The 21570-nt window shown below is 38.7% G+C and overlaps 1 pseudogene; it reads right to left on the minus strand.

Annotated features, from left to right (window-relative positions):
* Window positions 1-3315: 3315 nt before the first annotated feature.
* On the minus strand, window positions 3316-19777 carry LOC113523849 (MORC family CW-type zinc finger protein 3-like; annotated as a pseudogene).
* Window positions 19778-21570: the final 1793 nt, after the last annotated feature.

A 21570-nucleotide genomic window follows, 5' to 3' on the forward strand; every position in this document is an offset into this window, starting at 1 on the left:
TATAAACACGATTTTTCATCAAACACGTTCATTAAGCAGTAATACTGGGAGGAAAAACCTGAATTGTATTCTCAACACACTATTTCAGTCATATCCATATGAGCTGAGAAACAGGCCTTAAATACACCTATATGGCCAAATGTTTGTGGACAACTGAGCATCACACACATACAGTATGTGGTTGTTCCCCAAACTGCTGCCACAAAGCTGGAAGTATAAAATTATCTAGAATGTCTCTGTATGCTGTAGCATTATGATTTCCCTTCACTGAAACTAAGAGGCCCAAACCTGTTCCAGCATGACAATGCCCCTGTGCACAAAGCAAGGTTCATGAAGACATGATTTGCCAAGCTTGGAGTGGAAGAACTCAAGCGTCCTACTGAACACCTTTGGGATGAACTGGTGGAACCCAGACTGCACCCCAGACCTCCTCACCAACATCAGGGCCTGAACTCACTAATGGTCTTATAGCTGAATGAACAAATCCCCACAGCCATGCTCCAAAATCTAGTGGAAAGCCTTCCCAGAAGAGTGGAGGGTATTATAGCAGCAAAGTGGAACTATCTAGAATGGGATGATCAACAAGCACATATAGGTGAGGTATATATATATATATATATATATATATATATATATATATATATATATATATATATATATTGAGTTCCAGGTTGTTGTCCTCACACCATGCCACAAGGTGCATGGTGCATGGTGCAAGATGTGAAGTCATTCATGTTATTATTCTTCGTAAATCAACATGTTCACAAATTGCAGGTGCAATTTATCTACACGTTAATTAGTACCTGACAGGCTGCATGACTCTACTGTCTGTGCTAGAAAGAAAACAGCCCCAGCCTCGCTTCTTCATACCATTTTGTGTAATATTCTTATGACTGTTTATGACTGTGGTGCTGTTGCACTTGGTCCCGCAAAAGTCCAAAATAATCCACCTTAATATCCATCCACCCATCCATTTTCTGTACTGCTTATCGTACACAGGGTCGTGGGGAGCCTGGAGCCTGTCCCAGGGGAATTAGGGCATAAAGTGGGGGACATCCTGGATGGGGTGCCAACACATTGCAGGGCACAATCACACACACATATATACACACCCATTCAGTCACTACGGACAATTTAGAGATGCCAATTAGCCTACAACACATGTCTTTGGACTGGGGGAGGAAACCAGAGTACCCGGAGGAAACCACTAAGCCACCAGCCACAATTTCATGTGGAGGCCAAAATTTAAACCTTTTTATTGACATTTTTATCTCTGAAAGACAGGATAGGCTTTACAGGACAGGATTTATACCCATCTGTTTTTAGTGTCTCATCAGTTAAAGTGTGTGGCAAGTTTCACTTTCAGTTTACTCTTCTGGGAGTCTCATTTGGCATCCAAATTAATCATGGCTTCATGCAAAAGCCTTATTTACATGTTTCCTCACACCTACTTTGTATGTGACGTCATTCACTTATTCTTTGTAAAACCACAGGTGCATTTTATTTACATGCTAATTAGTATTTGGGGTCTTAATGGTTCCTCTTAGTTTTATTTTCTTTTATTTTCATTTAATTTCTTTTATTTTCATGAAGTTTACCGCAGACGTCTTTTTTAAATCTAGAGAGGCTGGGACAAGCCAGCTGAAAACACTTTCGTTCCGGTATTTTCCATAATTAATAGTTATTGTTGAAGAATATATTTGAAGTAAGTTGATATATTTAAGCGGATCTGGCAACCTACGCGATGGACGCAAATACAAGGGGTAGAAAAAAAATCCAATTTTCTCATGATGAAGGAGTGCCGTAAAACTGTCATTAAAATACACAGCTTGCAAAATCAACACGATGCGTTACTAGGTGTAGGCACTTTAATTTTAATAATTATCTTTTATGGAAAAAAAAACCGTAATACAAATTACATATCCTTTTTAGCACCCCCCATAAAATGGTTTGTCCCAAGTGATGAAAACGCTGGTGAAAGAGGCTCGCGAAAGAAAACACTGCAGAGACCCCGATACAGAGTACCACAGTGGTGCAATGTGTATTTATCATAATACTGAAGTAAGAAATAAAGGATGGCTAAAATTAATTTTTAAGAAGTAAATGCTTTTCATACTGAAGTTTAAAACATGGCCATTTAAACAATGTATATTTTTAGTTTCAAATGTAAATATATGCAGAGTAAATAGGTATTTATACAATTCTATACTAACACTAATTTGCTAATACCTCCCAAAATGTTTAATTTTGCATACTAGAACAATTACAGAATTATTAGTTTAGAACAAATTTATAATTCCAAGATCTAAACTCACCACACACTGCACACATTTGCAGAAACCCTTGAACATGCATTTTGAAAATTTTTAAGAAAAAAAAAAATGCAGGGGCTGGCTAGTAGTGTATATGAATAATCTTTAAATAAAACCCCTTCCATAGCGTTGACCCTTCTGCAGTCACATGGTTAGGTAAGAAATTCTTTATACTCAATTATGTTACCTATGGCAATTTTCTAAGGCCATCATGTATTTTCTTGTACACCGCTGGACACTCGTGGTGAGCATACAAGCATCTCAGAATGCCCAAAATATCAATCCTTGAGGTGGATGGGAGAAACAGGTGATTTTTTTCCTCCAGTCTTCAACTGTCCAGTTACGGTGAGTCTGTGGCCATGATATCCTCAGATTCCTGTTCTTGGCTGACAGGAGTGGAACCCTGACAGGTGTGGTCTTCTGCTGCTGTAGCTCATCCACCTCAAGGTTTGATGTTTTTTGCATAATGAGACGCTTTTCTGCTCACCATGGTTGTAAAGGGTAATTATTTGAGTTACTATATCCTTCCTGGCAGCTCAAACCAATCTGGCCATTCTCCTTTGACCTCTCTAATCAACAAGGAGTTTCCACTCTCAGAACTGTCACTCACTCAGTGTTTTTTTTTTTTCTCCTGTGTAAACTCTAGAGACAGTTGTGTGTGAAAATCCGGGGAGATCAGCTGTTTTTTAAAGATTTTAAAAAAATAATAATATAATATAATAATATTTAACATCCATATTGTAGTTCGGGTTTTTTCTCACTTTTCTGTTAGTGTTTTGTTCTATTTTAGGCAAAATTATGTATAGATGTTATATATGCCTAACATATAAAGTTTCAGCTTATTTATTTGGTCTCTTTGAGCTCTGAACTTATTAATGCTATCACGATCATGCAAAAAAAAAAAAAAAATTACATGTTGTTTCTTCTCCCTGGCAATGCCATTTACATAGTTTTTCATTGTTTAAAAAAAAAACAAAACAAAAAAATTGACCCGTCCTGCATGCACACATATTATTGCTCTTTATTTGGGATATTTGTAAATCAGGGCCTTAATATGTATAATACATTGCATCATGTCACTATATCACATCACTGTATTATCACTATATGGCCAAAAGTATGTAGATACCTGTCCATCACACCCATAAGTCCCATTCCAGACTTATTCCCCTCTTTGCTGTTATAATAACCTCCACTGTTCTGGGAAGGCTTTCCACTAGATTTTGGATCATGGCTGTGAGGATTTGCTCATTCAGCCTCAAGAGCATTAGTGAGGTCATTGATGTCGGGTGAGGAGGTCTGGGGTGCAGTCGGGGTTCCAGTTCAAGGTGTTCAGTGGGGTTGAGGTCAGGACTCTGTGCAGGCCACTTGATGACACTCGAGTTTTTCCACACCAACCTTGGCAAACCACTTTGTGTACAGGGGCAATGTCATGCTGGAACAGGTTTGGGCCCCTTAGTTCCAGTGAAAGGAAATTGTAATGTTACAACATACAAAGACACTCTAGACAGTTGTGTGCTTCCAAATTTGTGCAACAGTTTGGGGAAGAACCACATATGGGTGTGATGCTCAGTTGTCCACATACTTTTGGCCATATAGTCTAATTTTCTTGCAGTGCAAAAGACAGAATCCACAGAAAAATATGCTTTGTACATACAGTATATAAATGTCTACACTAAATAGCATAAACATGGAACAGTACTAGGGTCAGTATAGATGAATTTGTATTATTGTTTCTTATTCTTTGGACCTTGGCTTCCATTTGTTTTCTATAGTTTTGTCCCAGCACCAAAGTATAACAGGATTCATATTAAGGATACAGATTGAAAACAATTGTTGATTCAAAAGAAAATGGAAATAGAGAAAATGGAAGCCTACACATGAGCTGAATATGATACTACCATCTAAAAGGAGTCAGGTATATTAAGAATTTGTTCTTTAGGTATTTTTGCATTAAACAACCAAATGATTAATGTACTTTAAAGATTGTGCTCTTCTGGTCACCAGTGTTTGTATGTAGAGGCTGACTCTGTAGGGGAGATCTCATCAATAACCTGAGTGAGAAGCCCATTGATGATTTCGTAATTGTAATTCACCTGTTGAAGGTCCAGAGCAGGGACGAAGTTGACCAGGAGATGCACCATTCTCTGTCTAAGTTCTCTTGGCCTGATGCTGAAAAGAAGAAAAACTCTATATGAGTCACTTAATATGAGTTATTTTATTATAGTGCAGATCATGGGCCTCATTTATGTGGATCATTTATAAAACTTTGCATGCATTCCACAGTGAAGGTGTGCCATTGTCAGCACTACCTCACTCAAAAATGAATGGGACACCCCACATTGGGTGCTCTTTGGATGGATGACCTGGGTGTAGAAGGGCTCTGTTGTGAGGAAAAATGACGAAGGATAGAGGAAGATTAAAAACTATAAATATTTGATTAACCAGGTAGTTCCCAAACTATAATGCACAGAGTCTGTAATTATGAGTCTGTAAAGATCCTTAATACATGATCCTTAATACATGATCCTTAACAACCCATATTTCCAGCTCCCCTTTCTCTCAAGCCAAATTATACAAATACACCTTGACAGACTTTTACAGTGTTTAACTGTACTGTATTTACTTCACAGCAAGATATGAGAGAGACTGTGCTAATATCTGGATATTGCTCAACTTTAAAAAAAAACAAAAAAAACAAATCTGTATCTGGTCTCACTCAGATGCTCTTTTTTGAAGTTAAGAAAGCTCTTTTTAGTTTATGAGTGTCATGAAATACAGAAATTTCTGTAATATAAGTAATATGGGAAATGCAAGTTTTGGGAAATGCTGCACTAGATAATTTTAAAATTAAATTACTGATGCTGGATTGGAGCAGACAACAACGGTCTTGCTCTTTCCTCAACAAAGCAGAATGCTGCTTGTCCTAAAAAAAGCTGCAGCCCTCTGCTCCAGCATGAGCTGAAACATAGACACATCACCACTCCATTCATTACACAATCAACTAAACAACCATCATCTAAGTAAAGCAATGTGCAAAAAGTCACATAACTTCTCCTAAATCTAATGCATTCCACAGTGAAGGTGTGTGTGTGTGTGCGCACAAAAACCAAGAAATGGTATATGCACAAAAAAATCAGATTTATAAAACATTATAATACACCTGCACACAGTTTCCGCTTTATAAACCACTATCTTCTTGAAAATGTGCACAGGTGAATCAGCCTCTTCTCCAGCCTGGTTTCCTCCCACAAATATCCATAAATTGTCAATGCAGATTACCTCATACATATTTAAACGTGGGGTGTCCCATTCATTTTTGAGTGAGGTAGTGCTGACAATGGCAGAGAGCAAAGCGTAAAAGAGGATTCTTGGAGAATGCAAAGGGGAATGTGTCTCAGAGATTGAGACAAAAGGACACAATTGCTGCTATTAAAAACTTGACAAATAAATTAAAAGAAATAAAATTTCATCATGTCTGAAATATCAAAGACATGAAAAGAGCTTGTTAAAAATACACTGGTTTACACTGGCCTCAGGTATTCACAATCAACGCATGACGTCCTCACGCCATCTCACAGAGTGAAGATTACATTCATCGGACAGGTACAGATGTGAATTGAGCGAATGTCATCGCCGTTTAAGCAGACCAGTGATGCGGTCTGAACATGCAAGAGAGTATGTTGTTGAAGAGTCTCTCCTCTGTGCTATGTGGGTTAGGACAAATAACTTGTTCATTTATAGAATGAAATAGCTTTCAATTGAAAAAAGCTTATTTATTGTGACTGGACATTGCTGCAACTTGTGCTTTGATGTTGGCCTGTTCACCCATCCGCAGAGGAAATCTGATGTACCGACTTGTCAGTTTGATTATGCCAATCAAGACGGCTGTTATAATAACCTCCACTCTTCTGGCTTTCCACTAGATTTTAGAGCGTGGCTGTGGACATTTGTGTTCATTCTGCCGCAAGAGCATAAGTGAAATCAGGCACTGATGTTGGTGAGGAGGTCTGAGGTGCAGTCTGTGTACCAGTTCATCCCAAAGGTGTTCAGTAGGGTTGAGGTCAGGGCTCTGTGCCGGCCACTCGAGTTCTTCCACTCCAACCTTGGCAAATCATGTCTTCATGGACCTTGCTTTTTGCACAGGGAAAAATGCTGGAAAATTTTTGGGCTAGGCCTTATAGTTCCAGTGAAATGTCCATTTCCAATTTCCAGTGGGAAATTGTAATTCCCACTGTCTTTAAAATGTTGCGTATGGCTCTATGCATGGGTCAAAGCTTCCATAAATATATGCCTAATTTTCTAGTAAGTATTTCTTTATAAATGTCAGTTTCTGTGTGGGAGGTTGGGTACGCACATTCCAGGCTCATTTTTATGTGTACATCCGGTTTATAAATGAGGCCCCAGGGCTATGGCTTCTGTCTCAATTGCCAAATAATGTACAGTTTTTAATTACCTCTACAGACCCTTTGATCTTCTACACTTACCTTGACCTTTTAACTTTTTCTCTGAATTTCCTCTTTCTGCAAGCTCTCATAGCAGGTCAACAAAGTGCACTTCTCATCTTTTAGACTGTCCACCTGTGAGTGAGAATTTTGTACAATGAGAGAAGGACACAGTAAGAATTGAAACAAACTCACATCACATCACAATTATATTAAACATTTTATCTTATTTAGTTTAATTAGGTTGCATTTCTCCTTCTAACATTCATGAATTGTGACTTAGATCTCTAGCAGTCAGACATTCACCTTTCCCTTTAGCTTTTCCTGTTCTTCTTCTTGCTCTCTCAGCTTCTGTTGGATTTGCTTTATCTCCTCTTTGACCTGCAGGTACAGCACTTTGTAGGTCTGCAGGTCTTCAGAGCTGGTCTGTGTGAATTCATTGCTCTGCTCCTTCTTCACTGTGCTCTTGTCATTCACATCATCACCACTGTCCTTCAGTTCTGTTTTAATGGCTGTGCCTACTCCTTTATTACCATCACTATATGGGATGAACATGGCAGGTAAACAAAAAGCCTCAGGTAAGGCTGTAGATGTTGACGGAATATCCTGTATGTCAAGAAGAGGTCTCATTCTGGCTCTCTTCTTCTCTGGGTTCTCTTGACTCGGGCTTAGGGCTCTCTTCTTCCTGAAAAGAAGGATAAATTATATAATTCAGGTGCTTTTAATGCCATGTCATTGTGAAGGTGTGTAAGACAGAGGGAGTGATAGATGACATTACCCTGTAGGAGTAGTAGGGAAAGCGGTGAAATGCGTGATAACTGAAGTGTTAACTGAAGGACTGGAGCCTAAAGAGATAGAAACACCAACTGCAACAAACCAGTAACCAATAAATACAGAGATATACACACATAACAAAATAAGCCTGTACCTGTCAGAGACGAGGAATTAACCGTGGAGCTGGGTGCTCTTTGGATGGATGACCTGGGTGTAGAAGGGCTCTGTTGTGAGGAAAAATGACGAAGGATAGAGGAAGATTAAAAACTATAAATATTTGATTAACCAGGTAGTTCCCAAACTATAATGCACAGAGTCTGTAATTATGAGTCTGTAAAGATCCTTAATACATGATCCTTAACAACCCATATTTCCAGCTCCCCTTTCTCTCAAGCCAAATTATACAAATACACCTTGACAGACTTTTACAGTGTTTAACTGTACTGTATTTACTTCACAGCAAGATATGAGAGAGACTGTGCTAATATCTGGATATTGCTCAACTTTAAAAAAAAAAAAACAAAAAAACAAATCTGTATCTGGTCTCACTCAGATGCTCTTCTTTGAAGTTAAGAAAGCTCTTTTTAGTTTATGAGTGTCATGAAATACAGAAATTTCTGTAATATAAGTAATATGGGAAATGCAAGTTTTGGGAAATGCTGTGCTAGATAATTTTAAAATTAAATTACTGATGCTGGATTGGAGCAGACAACAACGGTCTTGCTCTTTCCTCAACAAAGCAGAATGCTGCTTGTCCTAAAAAAAGCTGCAGCCCTCTGCTCCAGCATGAGCTGAAACATAGACACATCACCACTCCATTCATTACACAATCAACTAAACAACCATCATCTAAGTAAAGCAATGTGCAAAAAGTCACATAACTTCTCCTAAATCTAAGCAAAGACATAGAGTAATGAATTGCAAGACATAGCGTGGTGAATTGATTTGACTGCATCTTCTTCTGTTTAAACTTACACAAGCAGAACGGGTGGGATAATTGTGAGTAAAATCAAGAAAAACAGGCGAGAAATAGCAACAAGGAGATCAGTGAGAATTACCAGATACACCTAAAGCACAAACTATTCAAAACAGGGATCAATGAGCAAGGATACAGAGACGGTAATGTGGGAGGAAAACATTCATCAGCCCCAAGAATAAGAAAATTTGCAAAAGAACATTTACAGAAAGACAGCAGCTTCTGGAGAACTGTCTTATTTTCAGATGGACCAAAACTGAACTTGGATGGATCTGATGGTAGAGTGTGTGTGTGTGGAGAAATCCAGGAGAAGAACTCCCACCAAACTGCATGGAGGTAGAAATGTATAAGTCTGTGGATGTTTTTTTATTCGATTAAATTATTCATGCAACAAAAGTGATTTTTTCAGCAGGATAATGATCCAAAGCAACACAGCTGCCCTTCTTTTTGGCAAATAGAAAATTAAAAAAGTCTTAGAATGGCCCTCCCAGAGCCTGAACTTAAACCCTATAGATCTATGGGATGCAATGGAGAAGAAATTAGCAGATTGTCAATGCTCTAGTGTGGATGGCCTAGAAGTTTTTTTGGTTGAAACTTGGAGGAAACTTCGACCATGACTGTTATAAAAACTGATTAATTCCATGCCCAGATGTTATCATGAAGTTCTGCGAAACAATGCATGGCAAACTATATGCTAAAACACTGTAACTGTGATCTTTAATGAAGCCACTGTTAAGTGTCCAAATAATTTTTTATCAGATTTTGAACAGTATAGCTATTATTTTTATATTTCAAAACTTAACAATCTATTTTTGGGAAATGTTTTGCTTGAAAAGTGTACTTGTGGTATTTTTCTTTAACTTAAACACCATTTGGTTTGACACGATTTCTAATGCAGTGAAATTCAAGTGTGTCTTAAGTTTCCAATTACCTTTTTCCGGCCACTGTATGTTAGAAGAAATATTTATTCCAAATGACAGGATTCATTCTTCACTGCTGTTTGTAATCCAATGAAGATGGATTTTGTGTGTTACTATTTTGAAATGTTACGGAGTTGTATTATCAAGTTGGATATGAACAGATTTATGAGTAAATTTTTTTGTATGCCTGTGTAAATTTACATATAAGAAGTCTAACTAATACAAACCTCGACTGATGTGATTCTTATAAGTTGCGATGAGATATACTATTTTTATATACGGATTATCCTGTCAAGTTCAAATATCCCTTATTTATTTCAGATACACCCACAAAATAAATATTATTATCATTAATATCATTTCATACAGGTCTAAATGGAAATAGAATATAGAAATGTTTCTGAAATATAAGCAATATGAGAATTACAGAATTCAGGATGTTCTGCGTTAGATCATTTTAATAAGAAATTACTGACGCTGGATCGGAGCTGGCGCACAAGGTCCTGTTCTTTCCTCAACAAAGCAGTATCCTGCTCATTCAAAGCTGCAGTCCTCTGCTCCTCTTCCATCTGAAGCATAGACACATCACCACTCAGTTCATTACACAGTCAATCAATTAAATATAAAATGCATTTTTGCACTACTGAGCCATTTTTTTTACTCTACCTAAACAGGGAGAGAATCAAAAGATACTATCCTGAACTATTTTAAAACTTAATCTAAACTTAATCACCTGCTGTCTGTTCTCCTCCTGCAACTTCTGATTTTTCTCACTGTTTCAAAACACATACACAAGACTAAATAGAACAAAGGTATAAGAAATATATGTTAGAAGAAATATTTATTATAAATGACAGAATTCATTACTCACTGTTGTTTGTATGTTTTCTGGTATCTGGGTTGATCACCGTCAGAATCCTCAGGCTCTTCTTCAACTGTGCAACTCCTGAGAGAATCAAGCACTTACATGAGCACACACACACACACACACACACACACACAGAGGACAGAGAAAAAGACACACAAACATACCTGAATTGAGGGTCAGAGTTCATGTGGCAGAACCACTTTTTAGGGAGCTGTTTAGGATCAATGCCACCTGGAATTCTTCGCCACTTCATACAATCATCACACTGAATCCAGTTTTGATCTGGCTTCTTCCTGTTATTCCACACAATCATGTGTTAATGTTTATGTAAATATGCTCCTATGTTAATCAACATGGCCTTTTACACACACAGGAAGTGTGTCAGCGCAAATGCAGTGTTGCTTCTGTTGTATTGAACTGCTAGCTGTTAGCATGAGGCCATTCTACTTGCCACGGGAGTTCTCGCATGTTATTGCGATAGCTGCGTATGTGCCCCCCTCTGCTAAGGCGGACATTGCCTGCGATACACTGCTCTCTGTTACCAACAGGCTGCAGACACAACACCCACAGGCCTTCTTCCTCATCTCTGGAGACTTTAACCATGCACCACCCTCCTCTGTGTTACCAACACTCACACAATATGTCACATATCACACAAGAGACAATAAAACATTGGACTTATTTTATGCCAACACCAAGGAGGCATATTCTGCATCCCCGCTTCCCCCCCTTGGCAGAGCTGACCACAATATTGTCTATCTACAGCCTGTGTATAAACCTGTTGTACACAGGCACCCTGTGGAGTCCCGTGTGGTGAAGAGGTGGTCCACTGAGAGAGAGGAGGCTCTGAGGGACTGCTTTAACACCACTGTGTGGGCTGAGCTCTTTGACCCACATGGGGAGGACATCAATGCCATCACAGACACCATAACAGGCTATATCAACTTCTGTGTTGAAAACACTGTGCCCTCCAAAACGGTACAGTGTTTTGCTAACAACAAACCGTGGATTACCCCTGACATCAAAGCTCTCCTGAAGGAGAAGAAGAGAGCTTTCAGGTCAGGGGACAAGGAGGAACTCAGGGCTGTACAAAAGTAGCTGAGAAAGAAGATCAGGGAGGGCAAGGCCAGCTACAAGAGGAAGATGGAGGAGCAGCTGAAGCAGCAAAACATCAGTGGGGTGGGGAGGAGCCTAAAGACCATCTCAGGCTTCAAAGCACCCCACTCCCAGGTTGTGGGGGACCTGCAGTGGGTCAATGACTTGAACCATCACTTCAACTGGTTTGACCAGTCACCCACTACTCCCCCCATGCAGCTGCACCACACCTCGTCAACGGGACAATGCCCCCCTCCCCCAGCCCCTCACACCTCTGGCTCACTCCACACCACCCCCTCACGGCCCCATGGACTCATTCACCCCCTCAGCCCACCCCTGTCTTTCACACCTGGCCACGTGAGGAAAGAGCTGAGGAGGATCAAAGCAAGGAAGGCAGCTGGACCTGACGGTATCGGCTCCAGGCTCCTGAAATCCTGCGCAGAGGAACTGTGTGGGATTATGGGGCAAGTCTTCAACATGAGCCTCAAGCTGAGGGTGGTACCACAGCTATGGAAGACCTCCTGTCTGGTACCAGTGCCCAAAACACTGCACGCTAGAGACCTCAGCAGCTTTAGGCCGGTGGCTCTCACATCACATCTGATGAAGACACTGGAGAGACTGGTCCTGGGCCACCTACGCTCTGAGGTGAGCTCAGTGATGGACCCGCTGCAGTTCGCCTACCGACCCGGGATTGGAGTGGAGGACGCTGTGATCTTCCTGCTGCACCGTGCTCTAACTCACCTGGAGAAGCCCGGCAGCGCTGTGAGGATTTTATTCTTTGACTTCTCCAGCGCATTCAACACAATTCAGCCATTGCTTTTGAGGGACAAGCTGGAATGGGCTGGAGTGGACTCACATCTGGCGGAGTGGGTCCTGGACTATCTCACAGATAGGCCCCAGTTTGTGAGAGCTAGGGACTGCGTATCTGACACCCTGACCTGCAGTGTGGGTGTCCCCCAGGGCACGGTGCTCGCACCCTTCCTTTTCACCCTCTACACTGCAGACTTCAGATACAACACGGACAGCTGTGTCCTGCTCAAGTTCTCTGACGACTCAGCCATCGTTGGCCTGATCAGTGACGACGATGACGCAGAGTACAGAAGACTGGTGCAGGACTTCGTGGACTGGTGTCGGCCAAATTTCCGCAGACACCGGTCTGCCCCCTCACTGGTGAACATCTAGGGAATGGACATTGAGAGAGTGGACTCTTATAAGTACCTGGGTGTTCACCTAAACCACAAAATGGACTGGACTCACAACACAGACGCACTGTACAGGAAAGGTCAGAGCAGGCTCTACCTCCTGAGGAGACTGCGGTCCTTTGGTGTGCAGGGGGCGCTCCTAAAGACTTTTTATGACTCTGTGGTGGCATCAGCCATCCCGTATGGTGTGGTCTGTTGGAGCAGCAGCATCAATGAGAGGGAGAGGAAAAAGCTGGACAAGGTCATCAAGAGGTCCAGCTCTGTCCTGGGCTGTCCTCTGGACTCAGTGCGGGAGGTTGGGGACAGACGGGTCCTGACAAAACTGACATCTATGCTGGACCACGAGTCCCACCCCCTGCGGGATGTCCTGTCAGCTCTGGAGAGCAGCTTAAGTGACAGACTGCTCCACCCTCAGTGTGTAAAGGAGAGATTTATTCGGTCTTTCCTTCCTGCTGCTGTAAGACTTTATAATGAACACTGCCGATTTATTTATTTATAAACTCTCAGTGCAGTATTTACACTCACATTTATGTGCAATATCAGTGTGCAATATTTTAATGTGCAATACCGTCACACTACTGGCAAGCTACACTATTCTCATCCAACCTGTACTTATGTGTATACACCCCTCTCCCTTTTTTGTTTTGTGTTAGGATTTTTGCTTTTAGCACTATTTAAGCCATTTATGTACAGAATACAGAATTTTTACTGTACTGCACCCCTGCTGTTGCTAAATGCAATTTCCCCACTGCGGGACAAATAAAGGAATATCTTACTCTTACTCTTACTCTTAAAATGTAATACCAGTATCCCATCACATCCCTAATCTAAACAGAGCTCTCATATAAAACTACAGCACAGAAAATCAAACTCCCTGCATGTTCACCTGCGCAAGTTCCAGATAATGATGCGGGTTCCACTTGAGTTGGTGCATAACCTGTTATGACACTGAACTCAGTCAGCAGTTGTTCCTCTGTCTGAAACAGAGAATGTGTCAGGATATCACGAAGACACTCTACATGCTCTGGTGCAACACTGAGTGAACAGTGAGGTTAAGGACCAAACTACACAAAAGAACATTTATGTTCTCCAAAAGCATTTATTTACCTTTCTGTCTACTTTGTGACTTATCCCCTAATTTAACTCACATGCTGGCAGGCACAATATTTCCAGCACATTTCTCATGTTCCTAACGGCACATCTTTTCTACTAGTTTGAAGGTAGTCACTAAGAATAATATGTCTTAAGATTAATAAATGAAGAATAATAAGGCGCTTTAACTGTTTAGGTTTCTGTGTAACCTTGTCTATACCTTGTTTTATATTTTCATCTCCTGAAGTAATAAAAGTTTCTGTAATACAAATTTCCTGTTCAATGCTTCTTGCTACCATTTGTGTCGAATTTAAATATCTGTCTCTCTTTTCCACTACATAAAGGATATCAGTCTGTCCAGTTTTTGTGAACATGACAATAAGCACTATGACATTCTGTGCTCCTGTATTCTCAAGGTAAGTCTGTGACAGGAGACCCACACACATGGTGTCGGCTTTCTTTGAGAACACGATGGCATCCTTCCCCAAACGCATGGAGCCCGTCTTAAAACCGTTACCATAAAGACCCACTGGGACATGGCCTCTTATCGTCTGCTCATCACTGAAGCCAAAACTGAGAAAGAGAGAGAGGGGGTGGGGGTGGGGGAGGGATTTGGATTATCTCATTCTCATCTGAAACATAATGCAGGCTTCATGAGCACATTACTACCTGAGCACTTTGTGCATCTCGTCATAATCCACGCCTTTTCCATTATCCATGAAGATGAGGCAGTCCTGGTCTTTGACCACTGTTTTATCAATCCAGAATCGTTTTGCACTGACGTCATATGCATTGTCTGTCAATAGGAAAAAAACAGAAAAAATCTGATACCATCCACTACTATGTTACTATGTGATTGTTCACGTGTCATTTACACACTAAGAAGCATTTACATTCTTAGTCATCTTAGTCAGCTGAAACAGTGATTCATTCATTTAGCTTTCTTCTGGTCAGAGCAGATCTGGACCCTATCCTGGGAACATTGAGCACAAGGTGGGAGTACATATTGGACAGGACACCAGTCTATTGCAGGACATAACCCGCATAATTGCTCCCCAGACCCAGACGTTATGAAGTACCAACACTACCTGCTGTGCCACCTCTAAAATAAACAATCCTGGTAATATTAAAAATGTGTTCAACAAATCCTAGAAAGCAGGAAAGGTATTCCCTGAGTGCCTCAAGATCCCTGGTACTAGTTGGGGTCAAAATGACTGTTAGAGCTATGGCATATTTTATGTTAAGAGTTTTGATTCCTATAGCTCTAAGGCAAATATAGTTTGTGCTTCTGAAGAAATTACAGACAACTAGTGAAAATGCTTCTGTTTCTGGCATTCTTTTTCAATTTAACACAAAGGTTTTCTTTACAAATGATTATCAGCAATAACTTGAGTGAAAAGTAGAATCTTACAGATATTTACGTGAATTTCAGAATTTATTAGTATTTGGTATGTCCCCTTTTTGCTTTAATGACAGTGTGCACTCAAGCTGACAAGTTTGTGTAAAACCTGATGATCCATTTTAGATCAAATGCATCAGTGCGTTGTCTACACACATTCTTCAGTGGAAGGGATAAGACTCATGGAAAATCTGACCTTTTATAGAAAGGAGGTAACATTGTCAATATCACAAATTTGCTTACATTTAAATAGTGACTTAGAAGCTGTGCAAAATCTTGAATATTGAATAGTCAATATGAATAGTCGATATGTTCAGTCAACATTTCCTTTTTTTTTTAATTCTAAACTTTGTTCATTTCCAGCTTTTCAGTATGGTCTCAGAGTTTTGGACCCCAATGCATGTACTTGAATGGAAGATGACAGAAATGGTTATTTTCTGGGCTCACTAGTTCGGAACTTGGGGACCTCCCTGGACAGTAAGCTACAAAAGTAAGGTTTGAAATTGACCATTTAGTTTATTCTAAATACAAATGGTTCCCTGTAAAATCTTCACTAATACTGCAGACAATTTGACAAGTAACAATGTTTAACATTCATTCCTTTTAGGTCTGAAACAATACAGGTGATACACTGCACAGAAATTACAGTCTTCTTCCTACTTTGTAAGCGACCCAGTGCCAAACACTGAAATCCATGCCACTGTTAAAGACTTTTGAATATTCAACACAAATGTGTGATTTGTTCAAAATATGTGATGTTATTCAAATATGTGATTTTATACAAATGTGCTGAAAGACTACATAATAAAAAGTAGAAACAGACTGCAGGAAATATATCAACATAAATAACATATCTAATTATTTGTCTGTCTCAAGAATTTAAATGATATTCATTTGGATTACAAAGGTGGACTTTCAAATCTGGATTTATTTTCATAATTTATAGATTCTGTACAAGAAACACAACCATATTGCTCCTTTTGGTTTCTGAAGAGGCAGTTTTCCCTCTTCAGGGTGCTTAAAAGGAGTTGTGCATGAACAAATTGCACAGCCATTGGACTGAACAATTCATAAAAATGTCATTAGCATGAATGGCCAACAGCTCATTCATTCTGACTCACTTGAAACATTTACTGTTACTCTTTTACATTGAGTGTAGGTTTAATTTCTTTTGTGTCTTCTATTCAACTATTTGAATTTGGGTGGTTTGATAGTGAAGCTTGGTAAACGTTTTGATGTATGTCTTCATGAGATTTTGTCATGGAGTCGTGGCCAAAATACCAATGTGTAAATAATATGAATATTTTAAAAGTTTTCAAACCTGGCTTGCATAAATTTTATATCTCGCTGTTTAACTGCCATTAAAGTGAATGTGTAAAACCGTTCTAATGAAAAGTGATACCAGGAATTGGGGGAGACAATTATCTTATCTTTTTAAAAAAATTTTTTTTTTTTAGAAAAACTGTAAAAATGTAAAACACACCTACACACATGACTGTGCCATTTTGCATTCAGCTGCAGAAGAATTTCTATTTCCTCACAGTCTGCACATCATACATTCTCCCTCAAATTTAATCTTTACAACTTCCCTTGCTAAATGGTCAAGTGTCAAGTAATCAGTTGGAAAAAGATAAGAAGCAATAAATAAAGAAGGAGTTTTGGCTCACCGCTCAGTTGTGCTACAGCACTGAAGAAGGTCTGGCTAGTGGAGATTGTGTGCAGGTACCGTGGACAAATCTTTAGGAGGAAAATATAATATGATTAAAAATATGATTAATAATATGATTTACAAAATTAAATGTTACAGAAAAATGTTTGTATGTCAGTAAAGAAAGTAGGATATTACATAAGAGACCACTTTTCAGACAAAAAAACATAATGAAGGCTGCTGAGATTTGCTGCAAAAATTGTCTGGTTCTGCAAAATGCTCAGTAAAATTTACAGCTAATTTCCTTATAAAACTGCACAAATTGTACCTGAGACTACTTTTTTTTTAAGTGAAGGATCGTCTCACCAAATATTGACTTTGTTTCATTTATTACTGTTTACTGCTCTTTATAGTATTTTTAAGTGTAGAAACATTTAATTTCATTATTTTTGAAGGCATCTTTGCTCTACAGCATTTCTTTGCATATGCCTAAGACTTTTGCACAGTACTGTATATATATATGTGAAGTGGTAAAAGTTCAGCATAGCGCATAAAGTTTCCAAAGTGCACTACAGTACAGCCTCAGAATCACTCTGCTTACATTGCTGACAAAAGACTTTTGTCTGAAACGCTCTGTTTCACTGGAAACTTTGTGATAATGCATTTACCACCTCAACCATTACAAAATACTATTATTATTACAAAATTACATTATAAAATATATAATTTGTGGACACCTGACCATCACACTCATATGTTTTCTTCGAACATTCCATTCCAGGTTTAGTCCTCCTTTGCTGTTATAATAAGCTCCATTCTTCTGGGAAGTCTGAGTTTCAGTTCATCTCAAAGGTGTTCAGTGAGGTTGAAGTCAGGTCTCTGTGCAGGACACTAGAGTTCTTCCACTCCAACCTTGGCAAACCATGTCTTCATGGACTTCATTTTGTGCAGAGATTGTCATGATGGAACATGTTTGAGCCCCTAGTTCCAGTGAAGGGAAATCATAATGCTACAGCATACAAAGACATCCTATACAATTGTGTGCCTCCAACTTTGTGGCAACAGTTTTGGGAAGACCCACATATACTGTATAGGTGATGGTCAGCTGTCCACAAACTTTTGGCCATAGTATACTGTATATACAGTATAAAGTGTTATATAAGCCAACAGGATACCTTTATTCAAAAAAACCTTACAATATTCAAAAGCAAAAAAACAAGTAATACCAAAAACCAGGTAGAATGGCAATTCTTCAGACCCTTATCCTGTACTTTTTCATGTGATACTGTTAAAGTGAGACACTTAATTTATTTACTCTAAAAATCAGGATATATGCTTAATATTCATGAATATATAAAAATATGGAGCACAGATATTACCTTTTAAAAAACATGTATTATAGCTCTTTACCCTTACAGCCCTTGATCCTGCTCTGTGGGGTGCTTTTTTGGGGACATTTCACATCCTTGATACCATCCTAAGATTCTTATTCCCACCTCTTCATGTTGCCTTCTACGGCTCCACTTATCCTCTCCTTATTCCTCTGACTTAAAACTCTCTTACTGCCCTCTTTTTTCTCTGTCTTTTTTCTCATGTTCCTCCCTGTCTTTCTTTGTCTGAAATATATTTCAACTGTGATGCATTACAATGATAAGAAGAATATATTAATTAGTAGTGTGTACTATCCAGCCATCCATTTTCTGTACCGCTTATCCTACACAGGGTCGGATAAGCGGTACAGGGTAATTAATTAATCAGCTTGATGTCTGAATTTTGAGAGGATCATTCACCTATCATTCAGGATCATTCACCTCTTTAAATTACATGATTGTCTGTCCCAGTTTACCAGTAATTCCCTGTCCCACTTTACCATGATGTTCTTGTTAATGTGGGACAGAAGAAAAATAAATTCTCCCAGTATAAACAATGAAAATATTTGAAATTAATTTCTAGTTTTTTGGGTTTTTTTGGTGCAATTTTACACTGTATCTCCATATATTTAACATTTACAAATCTTTAATCAGGTTTTACTTTTTTTTAATAACCTTAACATGATTTGCCTATGTCATTTCACTTACCATTGATTGTCACGATCCAAGTTTCGAAATTAAGTATGTCATTCCCCCGAAAGTATCACAGTATCACAGATGTATCACAGTATCACAGACGTCTCACAGTATCACAGATGTATCACAATATCACAGACGTACCACAGACATATCACAGTATCACAGACATATCACAGACATAGCACAGTATCACAGACATAGCACAGTATCACATATCACAGACATAGCACAGACATAGCACAGAATCACAGACGTATCACAATATCACATATGTAGCACAGTATCAGAGACGTATCAGTGAAGTATATACACATCAAGATACAGAGGTTCAACCTGAAGTCTCCCACTTTACCAACTTCCTGTCTGAGTAAATTAATGATGAAACTGAAAGCTATCGTTCCAATAGTCGAAGAAGTTCAGATAAATGAAACGGAAACGGATATGCTTCCGTTGTTGTCCAGTAGTGTAACTAAAACAATGTTACTTCATTTATTTATATATTGAGCATTGACAAATTAATTGGTTATCTTGAGTGACAACAATAATGCAGTAGTGCTGAAGTTCTCACTTCTCGAATTGAATCATGTGAATTGGGAGTAGAGAAAGCTTAAAACAGTGCAAAAATCCCTGTGACAGAGTATGTTACACTAAGTTAGCCATAAAATGTATGCATGTTACTAAAATTTCCCATGAATTACTCTCATTATTTAGTGCTATAGTATACAAAAAGATAGACTGTTATAGTTTAGCCTCGATATAGCCTCGTTACAGCCTGTAAGTACTTACCGAGCTTAAAGGTATTCCTTTATTTGTTAGTGACGCCTTTTTTAATCAAAACTGCTGTCTTAGGTCCAAATTTAACTTCGTATGAAGGAGCTGGAGCTTCTCTTCTTCCACACATTTATCGCTTATACTGAGGAAAAAGCATCGATTTTTATACTGACTTTGGGGAAACTCCTCCTTTTGTGGCTTACCATGGCAAATGTATGCTAATTACACATCCAGTGTTTGGTTAGTTTTCACATTTTATATTTGTGTAAAGCTTTAGATACTAGTCCTATAGTTCTGTGCCCAGTAGATGGCAGCCTTGGCAATCAGATCTATCCATTCTCTGTTACAATCTCAATTTAACCTTATAGTGTTAGTTCATTTTTAGAAAAAGGTATCATTTTCGTTTTAGAAATCTGTTTTGGATTTGAATAAATACCCCACCCCATCTGTAAGTAGGAGTGGGTTCAGAAAACTTACTTTTTTTGTATATAATATTTTCCACAGAGTGTATAGAAGTTATCCCCAAACCCAGGAACCATATTGACATTTGAATATGTGATCCATACAAATGATTTTTACACTCACCTACCACTCATGCTCATTTATGCGATTATCCAATCAGCCAAAAATCTGCTCCAAATGGTAGCAGTGCAGTGTGTAAAGGTATTTTGAGTGTGCTTCAATGTGCTTTTAAGGGTTGTTTATGTATATAAACCACATACAGTGGCCCCAGAAAGTATTTGGACACTTAAGCCACACTTACAAATGTATGAATTTCACTGCATTTGAAAACATGTCAATTCAAGTGTCAATTTATTTTTTTTTTGATACAAAAAAGATACACTATATGGACAAATGTTTGTGGACACCTAACAATCCCATCCATATATGATTTTTGAATATCCCATTCCAGATTTAGTCCCCCTCTGTTATAATAACCTGCACTCTTTTGGAGAGGTTTTCGTTTGGGCCCCTTTTCATTTGGGCCCCTTAGATCCAGTGAAGGGAAATAGTACATCTACAGCATACAAAGACATTTGGGACAATTGTGTGCTTCCAACTTTGTGGCAACAGTTTGGGAAAGAACCACATATGGGTGTGATGGTCAGGTGTCCACAAACTTTTGGCCATATAGTGTACCACAAGGATCTTTTCAAGCAAAACATTTCCAAAAAATACATTCCACTACTACTGATACAGAAAATGGCTGATTCCATCTTTAATAAAGCCACTACTGAGTGTCCAAATACTTTTTGGTCTAATTATGAACAGTTTATCTATTATTTTTTATATTTCTAAACATAATCTATTTCTGGGGAAATGTTTTGCTTGAAAAGTCTGCTTGTGGTATTTTTCTTAAATAAAAAAAAACCTTTAAAATAAAATTCTTGATAGATAATATTGTCCGTAATTAATTCTATAAAAGATAAAATCACACTGCATGAAGGCAGTAATGATCAAATGAAACCGAAACTTATCCTTCCAATAACAAGGTAATGTTCCGAGAAATGAAGCAGAGATCAGACAGGTATGATGCATCAGGTATCCAATTGCGTAATTCAAAGAATTTCACTTCATTTATTTACATATTGAGCATTAGTTAACTCAGTTAGTTATCTTGTGCAGTAAGAGTGATGCAATTGTCCTGAAGTTCTCACTCTCAAACTGAACTGAATGATTGGGAGTGGGAAAGCTTTGAACTATGCAGGGCAGTGCTGTAAAAATCTCTGTGACAGTGTATATGACACTAAGTCAGCCATAAAATGTATGCAAATGTGACCAAATTTTTACATGAATTACTTCCACCATTTGTTGTTACCAAATATCTACAGGTAGCTGGTTATAGGTTATTGTGTGTAAATACTACAGTTAAAGGTATTCCTCTGTTTTTAGTGCTGCCATTTTTATGCAGATACAAACTGCTGTCTTTAGATCCAAAATTAGCTTCTTATGTAGGTACAGGAGACCCTTCTGAATGTTTATCACAAGTACTGAAACA

The sequence above is a fragment of the Pangasianodon hypophthalmus genome, chromosome 5 (assembly GCF_027358585.1).
Source record: "Pangasianodon hypophthalmus isolate fPanHyp1 chromosome 5, fPanHyp1.pri, whole genome shotgun sequence".
Taxonomy (NCBI): domain Eukaryota; kingdom Metazoa; phylum Chordata; class Actinopteri; order Siluriformes; family Pangasiidae; genus Pangasianodon; species Pangasianodon hypophthalmus.